This window comes from Sus scrofa, chromosome 14 (genome assembly GCF_000003025.6).
Source record: "Sus scrofa isolate TJ Tabasco breed Duroc chromosome 14, Sscrofa11.1, whole genome shotgun sequence".
Lineage (NCBI taxonomy): Eukaryota > Metazoa > Chordata > Mammalia > Artiodactyla > Suidae > Sus > Sus scrofa.
The window spans coordinates 81,489,561-81,502,920 of record NC_010456.5 but is presented as its reverse complement, the minus strand read 5'-3'; the positions used below and the strand labels follow the sequence as shown (position 1 = coordinate 81,502,920).

General features: G+C 56.5%; 1 protein-coding gene across 1 annotated transcript in view; it reads right to left on the bottom strand.

The window, feature by feature from the left end:
• ZMIZ1 (zinc finger MIZ-type containing 1) overlaps positions 1-13,360 on the bottom strand; it is a 238,742-nt gene that overhangs the window by 144,888 nt on the left and 80,494 nt on the right. Inside the window, 1 exon segment of the mRNA XM_013983374.2 lies at positions 5,160-5,240. The gene's annotated coding sequence lies outside the window, so the exon portion shown is untranslated.

The following is a 13,360-nucleotide window of genomic DNA, read 5'->3' as shown; positions in this document are numbered from 1 at the left end:
GGGAGGATGAGCCCAGCACCTGAACCTCGAGACTTCCCACCACGACGCCTGTGTGGAGGCAAACAAGAGCGCCACTGTCAGAGGAGTGAGTGGGCAGCACAGTGCAATCGGCGAGGCTGCAGGTGACAAGGGGGGAAATCAACTCCGGAGGGCGGGGGCCTCTGGAGGGGATCTGGAGGGGCAGTTTGGCTGTTAGTCTGCTCCGGAGAAACTCTTCCTCTCTGGGAGCCCCTCAAGGTGGGCAGGGCTGGACTCCAGGGAGACGAGAGATTCCCTTCTCTTGGCTCCTGCCACCCTTGCCCCAGGCATCTATCTCCCCGCCCTGTGGGAAACCTCCGTGTTCACAGGTGCACACCCATTGGGCACCTCTGCAATTCAGACTGCCTCTGGGATGATGTGGGAAGGGGTGGAGGGCAGGATGTCCTCCCTTCCCGGGCTCCAACCTTCAACCCTGTGTTCTAAGGAAGGAAATTGCGGCTGAAAAGGGGCGGGATGGACCCCAAGTGTGGCACAGCCTGTGAGAGACGCCTGGGTCTGGGGCTGTTTGGGGATGAGGTGGGGAAGCCCATGAGCCCTGGAACCCCCTGCTGGGGAATAGAACCCTCCGCATCATCTCTCCTCTATTCTTCCTGAGGTCGCCTGGGTACTAGCCACAGTCCTGCCTGCCTCAATTTACCTTTACGACCAGCGCAGTGTGCCCAGTTCTTTATTCGGAAGAGCAGGATGGCAGCAGCCTTGCCTACAGAGAGCATACTCACTTTGCAAACTCTTCATCTACGAGATATCTTTCTCCAGCCTCAGTTTCCCCCCACTGCCAGTGAGGAAGCCTGGCCCGCAAGGCTGCAGGGTCCCGCATGGCAGCCAAGAACCATAGCACACGCGGCAAATGAACGGCAAAGTCTGTGATGCGCTGTCTGTGTTAGACACACAGAAGGTTTTGGAGGCTTAGTAGGAAAAAAGAGTGTAAAACATCCAATATGTAATCACTCCAACACAGAAGGAACACAAAATAAAAGACGTCGGGGTGGGCAGTCTGATGAGTGCTCTGAAGGGCACCAGAGCACTCAGAGAGGGGGCTGAGTTAAGAAGAGTTCAGGAGGAAAACGACCAGGGCCTTTGAGGAAGGGAGGTCATGGCCCGGGGGACGAAGCCGCATCCAATCTTGTGGAGGAAGCATGGCTTGAGAAAGGCTGCAAAAGATTCGAGTCCCGTGCAATAGGGCAGAGGGCTCTTGAAGCAGGAAACGCAGGAGAAAGGGGCAGCAGTGGGGACCTGTGACAGCAATGGGGAGGGGGCGGCGGCCCATCAGAGTTGCGGCACAGGACACCGGCAGACGGCTAGTGTGTGATGTGGCCATGAAGGAGGCTAGGGCCAGGTGGTGGCAGCTTCAAATGCCAGGCTGAGCCAGCGGGGCACACAGCAGGCACTTGCAGGAAGACTGGCTGGCCAGGGATGGGGATGGAGGGAGGTCCCCAAGGACATCCAGGTGAGTGGGGACGCCAGGGCCCATCACCCACCTCACAGACCCCTGAGATCCTCCAGGCCCACAGTTGTCCGGGAGCCCACCCTCTGGCGCCTTCTCTCCTCCGAAAAGGACAATTTATTTATTCATGAGCATACACTCGCTCCCACCAGGCAGCCAGCTCCTGGACACCTCACTTCTAATTATAGCAGGAATTTCATTAGTGCTGGAGGGAAATGCCGGGTTTCCGACTGCCCCTGTTAGTGGACGCAGACTCCCTCTTTCTCCCTTGCTTGAGATTGTGGCCAGAGGCCCAGGGCAGCACAGAGTGGCAGCCATAGGGGCAGATCTCGGAGCCAGGAGATGGGGCTCCATCCTGAGTGGTTAGCATGGCAGGTCCATGGGGATGGGATGGTGTCCTCACCCGGGGGATGGGATGGGACCCACCACACACAGCGCACAGCCTCCGAGCGGCGGGATTGCAGGGTGCTGCTCGGACGTCTCTAAAGAGCAGGGTGGGAGGGAGCTGTATGACGCCAGAGCTGCATCACTGGGCAAAAGGCGGCAGGTTGGGAGCTTAGGAGGTCTCAGCTCTGCGGGGTCCTGGGGTGAGGGAGGTGATGATGCAGAGCTGAGAAGGAGGCGGAGTGGGGCTGCTGCTGTGAGGCAGGAGAGAGGCGCCCACACAGAGAGAACCAGACAGAGAGAGACAAAGACAAGGAGGGGCAGACAGAAAGAGAGGCAGACAGACAGACAGACACACACACACAGACACACACGAACTAAGACGTGGAGGCCAAGGAGAGAAGAAGAAACAACTAGGGCCAAGTCAGCCAGGCTGCTCAGAGGACTCCCCAAGCAGATCCACCCACCTCCCCAGGGGGTGCCGGCTGGGCCCACCGCTCTTCAGACTAGACTCAGAGGCTTCGAGTCTGGAGCAGGAGGCATGGACCTCCAAGAACCACCTCCATCCATGACCAAGGGCAGGGCCAGCTGGGGGCTGGGAGGTCTGTGTTCTGGGTCCAAGCCTCATGTGTGGAGTTGGCCTGAGGTGCCAGGGCCAATTTAGTGACAAGGAACTCGCTACCTCCTCAGAAAGAAGCTTTAAAGAAAAACAATCTTCAGAAAGCTCAGACTCTTGGAAAGTTGAACTTGAGGACCCCAGAGAGACAGTATGGTTGCCCCTGAGGGGCCCAAGATCTGGTGGCCAGAGTCTGCCAGACAAGACTGTCCTTTCGATATTAGTTTGGAAAGTCACAGAGTTGCCCCATTACCCTGTCACTCAGAATGAGAACTAGAGGAAAAATATCCTGTAGCCAGGATCCCTCCTTGGTGGAGGACAGCCAACCAAGCCCCAAAAAAACCACTCCTTCATTTACTCACTCAACTGATAAGACATCCACTGGGTAACTACTACGGGCCGGGCACTAGGATGTGGCAGTGAGCAAGATTAATCATTTAAACTTCTTTCCTCGTCTGACACTTGACCTTCACCTATGCTACAGGTGGCAGAGGTGAGTCCAGGGAGAGGCAGCGACTTGCCCAGAGTCACACAGGGAGCTGATGGTTAAGGATAGAGCCTCACACACGATGCTGTAGGCACTGACCATCTGCCAGCCCCGGCAAGAAAGGGAGACGGCCGCACGGGCGCCATCCCCACCCCCAGCCGTTTCTAGGACACCGAGGTATTGATTACCACCCTCGCCTTGGAGTGGTTTTCTTTTCTTTTCTTCCACCAAGGCTTCCTCCTTTTTTTTTTTTTTTTTTTTTTTTTTTTAAGGAATAAACTCCAAGCCGCTCCTATGATTAATTACCAGCTGCCTAATGCTCCTCCACTGGCAATTTCTGGAAAGGGAATGAATTACCTTGAAAAACATCCAAAAAGAGAACTCACCGTGAAGGAGAATTTCAAAGGTTACCTCACAATTAGCAGTGGGCTCCCCTAGCCTTATCGAGTTGCCGGCAAGCCCTCCAAGGAGGGGTAGGCCGCCAGCCTATGGGGGCCACCCACGGGCTCCCGAGGGCAGCCCGGCTTGGAAGCTGGACCAATGCCACCCGGCAGAAATGGGGCTTGTTTCCTGAGCACCCACCTTGAGCCCGCCTGTAGCTCTGCCCCTGGTCTTAAGGCATCATGTACCACTTCATTCCTAGGTACCTCCCTCGGTTCAAACCCCTACTCCACCACTTACAGCTCTATGGGTTTCTTAACCACTCTGAGCCTCTGGAGAATGAGGCATTAAACACACCTCCTCATGGGATTACCATGTGGAGAAATATGTGTTTAAGGAGCGTAGTGCCTGGTACACAGCCGACTCTCACCAAGCTGTATCACTTAAAATATTCCTGGCTTCTAAGCATCCTCATAACAGCCTTCTCAGCAATGTTGGCATAATTATCCTCCTTCTCAGATGAGATTTCTCACGGAAGTGAAAGGACTCCCCCAAGGTCACGCAGCTGATAGCAGGAAGCCAGGACTTCCTACAGCACAAAGGGAGGTCGAGGCCCGCTCTCTGGTTTCAGAGCCTGAATGAAGTGCAGAGGTACCCCAGGGCTCACCTGGGCCTACGTCTGGGTACCTGGGAGCAGTGGGGCCTGAGGAAAGATGCCTCTGAGGGAAGCAGGAAGACAACAAGCAGGGCCTCACGTCAGGATGAAGACTCGGGCTCCCTGGGCTGGGCCCCAGAGCCTTGGGACAAAGGGCTCTAGCCCAAGTCAGCATTTCTGTGAAGGCCTCTCATCTCTGGATTGGGAGCCACAGAGAGTAAAGAGGGATTACACAGGTCACCCTCTGGCACAAGGCCAAGTGTCATCAACCCTGAAATGCCACTCTGTGATGAGACACACCAGTCCTGGGAGGCTCGGCTTGGGACCTTCAGGCTCCAGCTGTTCCCTGGGGGGCCGAAGCCCCCTCAACAGGCTAGATAACCACTTTGTGTCTATCTTGGCACTGGTGGGTCCTTGGGGGGAGGGGATGGTGGGAACGGAAATGTGGGAAAAGAAGGAAGGATCCTTGCATCGCTGAGAAAAATGACATATCCTGAGCATTTACCATGTGCCAGGTGTGCTGGCGCACCTGTGGGGGCAAGTGCTGTAGTCCCAATCCCTCTTTTATAGACAGGTAAACTGAGGCACAAGGAAACCGCACAAGGTCATGGTGGATGAGTGGCAAGGCCAGGATTTGCAATCAGGCACCCTGACCTGAGTCAGAGCCCAGAGAGGTGTGAAAGCTCAGACGTCATCTCAATGCGATTGTGGGAGAGAAGTGGGTGGGACAGCCATAGCACCCATCTCAAGGAACAGTCCTCTCTGTTCACCCAGGCCTCTTACAGTATGGCTACCATGTTGCTTAGCAGTAAGGCTCATGTGCCACAGAGTTGGGTGGTACCGACAGGGCTGCTGTGCCAAGGCTGGAGATTCCAAACCTGCCCCTCTCCCTGAGTGCATCTCCCGACCCCTGCCCTGGCAGCCACTCTAGAGAAAGGCCAGGACTAAGAGGCCCCTGGGGGCCCTTTTGGGGGCTGATGATGGTCTCAGTGGGGGTAGGGTGAGCGTTGCACCCAATCCTGCCCTTGAGGGCTGTGCCCCAGTCAAAGCTGCAGTGCACTGGGGTTAGCACCTGTCACCCAGTCACGACACATCTGCCTCGGCCCCAAGCATCCCGGCCCAGCTGCCCTCACCAGCCCAGTGGCACACCTACCTCAGTGACCCACGAATCACCAGCGTCTCACGTGCCGGTCAGCAGCTGGCAGCCCCTCCGCCTCACTCCAGCTCCATCCTGCTGCAATGAGAAGGCAGTCAGGGACCACTCACAGCAGGGACCCCAGAACTGACCTGCAGGAAGTTTACCACAGGCCAAACCCAATCATCCCTTCCTGACAGATGGGAAATCTGAAGGAGGGAGAGGAAAGAGGCATAATGCTGAAGGGTTCTAACACAAACAGGCTCCTGGCACCCTACATCTGCCAGTTACCGGCTATGCGATTGCAGATAAGCTTCTGACCTCTCCGGGTTTCAGTTTCCTCATCTGCCAAATGGGATGATGGTGATCTCTCCCAGGGGTTCTGGGAAGATCTAAGGACATATGGTGAAAGAAGCACTCAACATTCATTCACTCAAGAAACATTTAGCAAACACCCCGTGCTATGAACAGGATAGCAGCCCCATCCTTAGGAACTCTGATAACAGGCAAAGAACCAAACCATACATAATTAAAAGTGGTGTCTCACAGAAAGAACAAGCATAGGGGTGACACAGCATAGATTCAAGATTCAGGGGCATCTCTTTGGGGAAGTAAAGTTGAAGGATGAGCTAGAGAGAGGCAGGTCAAGATGCATGGAACAGCATTCCAGGCACAAGGAACAGTACATGTGAAGACTCCAAATCAGGCAAAAATGCCTCTTTCAGTGGAGAATTTGACAGTGGGTAGTGTGGCAGGTGCGGTGTGCAAGGGAAAGAGGGAGTGGAGTAAGTGACGGCTAGGAGGCAGGGCTGAGCACCGAGAGGGGGGACAGAAACCACAGGAGGGTCTAAGCACCTGAGGGACATGAACCCAGGTCTTGTTTGAGAAGATCCCCATGGCTGCTGGGAAGAAGGGCTTCAATGGGACAGGAGGAGGCAGGGAAACCAGTGGGGAGGCTGTCCCAGGGGTCTGGGCCAGAGGCAGTGGTGCTCAGAGCAGAAGGCAGTTGTGGTAGGACCTGCTCGTGCGCTGATTATGTGGGGAACCCAGTCCCTGTGCCCCCAAGTAGCGGGGGCATGATTATCCTTACTGGGTGGGGTCCAGCTGCCCCACCTCTACAATGGGCACCAGTGCTCTCCTCTCCTGTCCATCCATAGGGCCCCCAGGAATCAGGAGGAGCAGACCCAGGGGCCTGGCAGGGGGGCTTTCCTGGAGTCCTGGCTGCAGGGCAGGAGGCGCAGAGCCCCAACTTTGAGTCCCAGCTATGAAGGCACCTCACTGAGTGGCTCTGGTGATCACGTTCCCTGCACCTGCGTGCCCTCCCCTAAGAAAGAGGGAACCTACATGCAGGGCTGAGCGCCTCCTGGGATGAAGTCTGTGGCTACAGTGGGAGTGGGCGTGCCCAGGCCGCAGTAAGCGTGGGCTCTCCCATGTGCCGGGAGCTGGCACAGGCCTCAGACCTAGGATCGCCTCCCTGTGCGGCAGGCAGGGAGAGAAGTAGTTGCCTATGGCTGGCTTCGACAAGGGGCACCACGGCCTGGCATTTGAGAGGTGGATTCAGTAATAAGAACGATCTGGTTCAAGGCAGGTTTCATCCCCTTATCAAGTGTGACTTTAGGCAAGTTTCTTTCTTTTTTTTTTTTTAATAGGCAAATTTCTTTTTTCTTTCTTTTTACAGCTGCACCCGAGGCATATGGAGGTTCCCAGGCTAGGGGTCGAATCAGAGTGGCAGCTGCCAGCCTACACCACAGCCACAGCAATGCGGGATCCGAGCCACGTCTGTGAGCTACACCATAGCTTGTGGTAATGCTGGGTCCTTAACCTGCTAAGCCATGACGGGGACTCCTGGGCAAGTTTCTTAAACCTCTCTGTGCCTAAGTTTCCTCATCTGTATTAGGCAATATAGCGATAAGAAGTGGACCTCCTTCAAAGAGTGGTACAGACTGTATAAGGTAATGCACATGACTGCTGGACACACAGGCAGTTTGGGGGCTTTGTCAGATGAGGCTAAATTACCTTGCAGGAGTTTTTGCCAGGCTTCATAGAGTGCTGGGCCCCTAAACCCCAAGCTCCCAGAGCCAGGCCCGGCACCCCCACCCCACACGGGAAGAGAATGTCTCTGTGTCCTGACCCGTCAGTTCTGGCAATGCCCAAACTCTGCTGGCCTTGACTTCAACTCTCCCATTTCACAGAGGAGGAACCACAGATGGAGGCCCAGAGGGCACCCCATCCCGGGGTCATGCAGCCAGTCAATGGTTGGGCCAGAAGTGGAATCAGCCTCCTGCTTCCCCACCGCCCACAGCTCAGGCCTTTCCCAAAGGCGGCTGGCCGCAGAGCCGCTGACAAAGAGAAAATAATTATTTTGGCAGCTGAGACAGAAGCCAGAGCCGGAAAGTCCTTGCTCACTTGGTGAGCAACGTCCAGCCCCGAGGAATGAAGCCCGCCCATCCTGCCTCGCAAAGGTACTCTGGCTCACGGCGCACACGCCTGTGTCCCTCTGACCCCAGCTACCCCGGTTGTTTGGTATTGGGCTCATGCAAAGGAGCAAACAGAACAGAGAGGGGAAGATGCCTGTCCAAGGTCACACAGCAGGGGTACCACACTGTGGGGTCACCAGGATAGGAACTCAGGGCTTGGTCGAGAATTAACCCTTTGCCCATGAGCCTGCACTGGACCCCTACCTGGTAACGAGAGAGGACCAGAAGGCTTGTCTTGACTGGGTTATGCCTGGGATACTTCTTTAGCCTTCAGTGAAATACTGTGACATAGAAATTAAACTAGCACTTTCAATTTACGCACAAGGCCTAGAGAAGTTCTATAGCTTCCTAAGGTCATACACAAGTAATAAGGAGCAAATAAGTAACAAAAACAGAGCCGGGACATGAGCGGGTGGTCTGCCCCCACTCGGGTTCTGCCCATCACCAGATGACCAGCCAGGGAGCCCACACCCTACCCAGTCGGCACTGGGCACTCAGCTCCCTGGGCCCTGTGTGCTGGGTCAACTCACACTGGCCATCCAGACAGGCTGGGGTGCAGGTGGGGGAGCCAGACCCAGGCAGGGCTGTGAACACAGAGGCAGTATCATCCACCCCCATGCCCATCCCCAGAGTGCTCTTAGGTGAGCCTCACAGCTTGCAGGGGTTTGGCCACCTGGCAAGACCAATGAGAGGTCCCGTCCTGGTCCCAGCCTGAGCAGACCACAACCACAAAGGACACAGATCCACGTGGGTAACCGTTTTCTGCTTAAAAGCATCTCTGCTTAACGGAGCAGTGCATAGCCTGAGACTCAGGGTCGAGTGGGGTGGTGGGACCCGCCCAGTCTCCCTGAGGGATGGACACCCTACTGCCCAGAGGGCTGTTGTGGGTGTCCTCAGCTCAGGACCCTCACTTAGGTTGGGAGAAGGGAAGGCCAGAAAGGGCCAAAAGGGGCAATGTGCAGACCACCAGCAGAAACGTGCTTTTACCCTCATGGCATGTCTGGAGCTCCCCGAGGGCAGGGCCAGAACAAGCGCCTATTGTGCAGAGTGGGACACTGGGCTCCAAGGGAGGGGAGAGCTGCCATGGGCATCGTACCTGGGAAGCGGCATGGCTGGGTCTGGGACTTGGCAGGGGTCACTCAGGCGTGGGGACTGTCCCAGGACCCAGATGGATTCTCCCAGCCGCACCCCTCTTTCCCATCCTCTGCTCCTCTAGGGATCCCCTGGGGGAAGGGACCTGGGTGTGGGCTTGGGTGGAGGCACCAGGCCAAGCGGACTGGGGCTGGCCCAGAGAGATGCAGGGCCAACAGGATTCCTAGAGGACAGAGGGGCCATGCCACAGGGTGTCCAGGATCTGGGGTGCTGTGAGGGCTCTACGCCCATGGCTCTAGGCCTGTGGCTGTGACTGGTGGTTCTCTAAGCTACCAAGGGTTGGGAGCCCAAATTCTGGGCTGGAGCGCTGGCCCAGTCCTCAGTGGTGAGATCGAGGGCAGGGGTGGATAGAGCTGGGTTTGAATTTCTGCTTTGCTCTTTAAAGCTGGTTGACCTTGAGCAAGCCACTCAGCATCTCTGAGCCCCCATCTCCTCTCTAAACAAGGACAAATCACCCCCTCCAGCTACTCACCCACCAGCTTCAGGCTGACCTTGTAGAGGCTGATGTTGGCCAGAGCACTGATCTACCCACAGGCTCCTGGGAGAAGGGGTCAGACTGGCTTAGTGTCATCTTCAGGGCAGGGGACCCCACCGGTGGCACTGCTGAGCTGAAGTTCAGGGCTCCTGTCATCTGCTGCTAATCACACACAAGAGCCCCTCATGCCCTGGTGGCTGCAAGGACTTAATGATATGTAGATGCAGGTCAGTGACGGCGACTGCTAAAGTTTCGGAGAGGGGGTAACCACTCAAGGTCCTAAGTGGCCAAGTGGGAACCGGAACATGGTCACGTGAGAGCCCATCCAAACCGGGTCCAACCTGCTGCTCCACTACTGAACTGATTGACCCGAACTAGCTCCCGTATGGCCTTCACCCTCCCCACCTGAGCCAGACTAGGTAGCTCTTCTTACTCCAGTTTTTACAGATGGGCCGAAGAGCTGCTGCTTCTGCAGGCCAGGGGTCCCGCTCTGACCCCACACAGGGATGGTGGCTCAGACCCAGCTCCCGGCTCCCTGGGGAGACATGGGTTCCTCCACCTCAAAGACCCATCCAGGGAAGCATCCCCTTACATGACCCTGGGAACAGGCCCCTCGTCCTCCCCTGGCGGCCCGGGCTGGCTCCAGGAGCAAGGCAAATATTTACCCCGATGGTTATCCAAACCGGGCTGGCGGCCCCACCTCCCACATTCCTGGAATACATGTTCCCTGACCTCACCAAGCTGCGGGGGGGGGGGGGAAGGGGGGCTGGGGGGGGTGGAATCCAGACATGGGTAAGAGCCAGACCCAGGGTCCAGGGCCTCGATGGAAGCCAAGGAAGGCCTACTGCCCAGGAGGAAAAAGGGCAGCTTCGAATTGTCTCTCTAGCTACTCACCCACTAGGGGAGGCCTCAGGTTGACATGGGCTGGGCCAGAGCACTGACCTGCATCCCCCTGCCTGTACCCCCCCCCAATGTGGTAGGCAGGGGGACACACCCTACAGTTCAGGGCTGTCACCAGGTCTCAGCTCCTCACACCTGCTGCCAATAACACACACACACACACACACACACACACACACACACACACACACACACACACACACAGACTTGTACTTAAGGAGTAAGGGACTCAGCCTGCTACAAACATGGTAGAAGCCCCTGCCTGCCAGGCCCCAGACACTCTCACTGCCTCCCTCCACCCTCAGCACAGTCCTGTCACCAGGAAACTGTAAGGTCCATTTGATAGATGAAGAAACTGTGCAGCAGACACCGGCGGTCACGTAGCTGAAAGTGGTAGAATGTGCACTGTCTCAACCCAAACCACGCATTCTATAGCTCTGCAGTCCCAGCCCTGCCCCTTGGAACCCTGTCCGTCCTTCCATGCCCAAAGGACCCCCTCCACCATGCTGCCTTCCTGATAGTCCCCCAAGCGAGCTTTCCCTGCCCTGAACTTCCAGTCATGTGGACGGTGTTTCTGTCTCCCTGCATAATTAAAATAGACTGTCTGATAATCTTCAGCAGTGAGACCCTTGTACTCACTCCAGGCACAGCGGGGTTGCACCCAAAGGGTTGGGTTGCCCTGAGTGCTCAGGGGAGGCCTGAAATCCTGAGTCTTTCCACCAAAGAACAGTAGCTGGAGTTGGCCTCAAGGAACAGGTAAGAAAGCAGACCTAAGAAGCTGGATGTTTGGGGTCCAGGGAAACGCCAGGCCACGGCTGCCTGAGAATCATGAACTACCCTTGGTTCAATAACCCTGTTTTTACCTCTTCTGAGAATATTTCTAGTTGTTCTAACAGCCTGCCCATGTCCAGGCCCAGGGAAGCCCAGCTCGGCTGGTCTAGCCCTGCCCTGCAGATCCTCGCTGCACACCCCTCGGCTTCCCGTCTCCCTCTCTCCTGCATGGAAACGTCAAAAGCGACCAGGACAGGCAGATGGGCAGGTTCTGCTGAATGAAGGCCTGGGAAGTCTGCTGGTGGGCCCTCAGAGATGCCTCCAGGTGGGAAAAGCTCTGGAGGCAGGAGATGCCAAGCGCAAACCTGGGGCTGCCCCTGGCACTGTGGGGACCCAAACAGAAGGTGCTGGGGAAAGACAGGGCCTCGCAGAACCTCTCCACCCATCTAGCATCTCTGAGACTTGGTTCCCTCATTTGGAAAATGGGGGCTCTAAAGGGACTTCTAGGCATTATTCCTTTATGTTTGTCATTCATACATTCATCCATTCATCCATTCATTCATTTCCTTCTCAACAACCCATGATGCTGCCTACTTATGCCCCAGAGGAGGAAGGGAAGAGAAAAGAGTAGGGGTGGATGGGTGGGGGGAAGAAGGCAGGGTTGAAGGCCACTGTCACCAGCCAGCATGCCTGCCAAGGGTGTTTGCCCACCATCTAAAGAAAGGCAGGCAAGACACAGTAATTCTAGGACGCAGGATAAATTCAGGACAGAATGCTGGAGGGCAACAAAGTGGGGGGTCAGGGGCATCATCCTCTTGGGCAGAGTCTCTCAGGCAGGAGGGCACCCCTCCTGGGCAAAGGCCCAGACGCTTGTCTGGAGAAAAGCCTCAGCCTGAAGAGAGAATGATGGGTAAAATCAGGAGCAGGGGACAGCTGCGTTCAAGGGCACATGCAGACACACCCCTGGAGCCCCTCCCTCCCCAAAGCTTCACCTAGAGCCCAGTCCTGATTTGCTGTGTTTTCAAGACCAGGTTGGAGTAGCACCTCCTTGGAAGAGCTCTATCAGAGTGGAAAGTCCTCGCTGTCTCCTCGCGCAGCACCTGGGCCCCCAGGAGGGACCTTTACCCATCCTCCTCTTGGAAGAGTCCATGGAGGTCCTCAGTCTAAGCCTGCCACCATATAGAGCAGGGGACATAAGTCCAGAGAGAGAGAGAGGACGAGAAGCCAGGGCAGCGCTAGCTGGAGGTTGGACTAAGAAGGTAAGGACTCATGCACGAGTCCCTTGTCCCGCCAGGCCTCCTCATCTGGATGAACGCTGGCTGGAGGATTAGTCCCATGGTTGGGGCAGGACTGGGCAGCCCCATCAGTGGTCAGCTCCATCGGGCAGCCTGGACTCCAGGCCCTGTGCTCCCTCCAGTCGAGAGGACAGACAGGAAGGTCAAAGGACTGAAAGGCATGGGCACCCCTGACAGGTCATGCCAAACACCTAGTACCAAGTGTTCCTGATGATCCCCTTCCTGGGCCAGGGGCCAGCCCCCAGCGGTCACACTCCCCAAACAGGCATCCCTCTGGGATTCTGGCCACACATGGGCCAGGCCAGTCTAAAGTGATGGCCGAGGCCCAGATTTGCAGATGCCAGACAAAGGAGAGCACTGTTCTTGCTTGCAGGAGGTGGCGGGTCTGAGCACAGGCACTAACGTCACCCTGGCCTGGTTGAAATCCTGTTTCTGCTGCTTGCAAGCCATGTGGCCTCAGCCAGGTCCCTGCACCTCTCCCTGCCTCAGTTTACTCAGTGGTGCAATGGGGAGGGAGAAGGTTCAACTGGGGTAAGTGCATGGCCCAACCCCTGGTCCTTGGAGGAGCCAGGCCATGGAGCTCTTGCTGTTTGCAGGGACACCAGCCATCCCTGTAAGGGTGACCCAGTGATGGTCTGCAGGGTCACTGCTGGGAAGCCTGGGAAGAAGGGGGCCTATTAATCATCAAACTGCATCCACAGTCTGCCCCAAGATGCTCCACCAATGCAGCCACCCAGGGGGGCTTGACTGGTCCCACTGGATTTTGTTAACACTGAGGTGACACGAGACCTATCTTTGGCATGTACCCTCCCTGACCGGGGCAAGTGCCTCCTGACCCCTCGAAGCCTCCATCTTTCATCTGCAAAGTGGGATGAACAATGCCTGCCTAATGTCCCAGGATGCTGGAAGGCTGCTAGGAGATGGAGGATGGGCCGGGTCTTGCGATGGGCTGTGAGGTTCCCTATTCTGTTCCACACACTGCTTACTTGACTGCTCCTGACTTCCTGGGCAGCCTCAGTGCCCAGCCTGGTCTGAGCCATCACACACCCAGAGCGCATCCCCAGGTCCTCACCAGGAGGCACTGAGGACTCTCCAGGTACCTCCCAGCTGAGGCTGTCAGGACCAGCCTAGGATGCTCTTCCTTCTCCC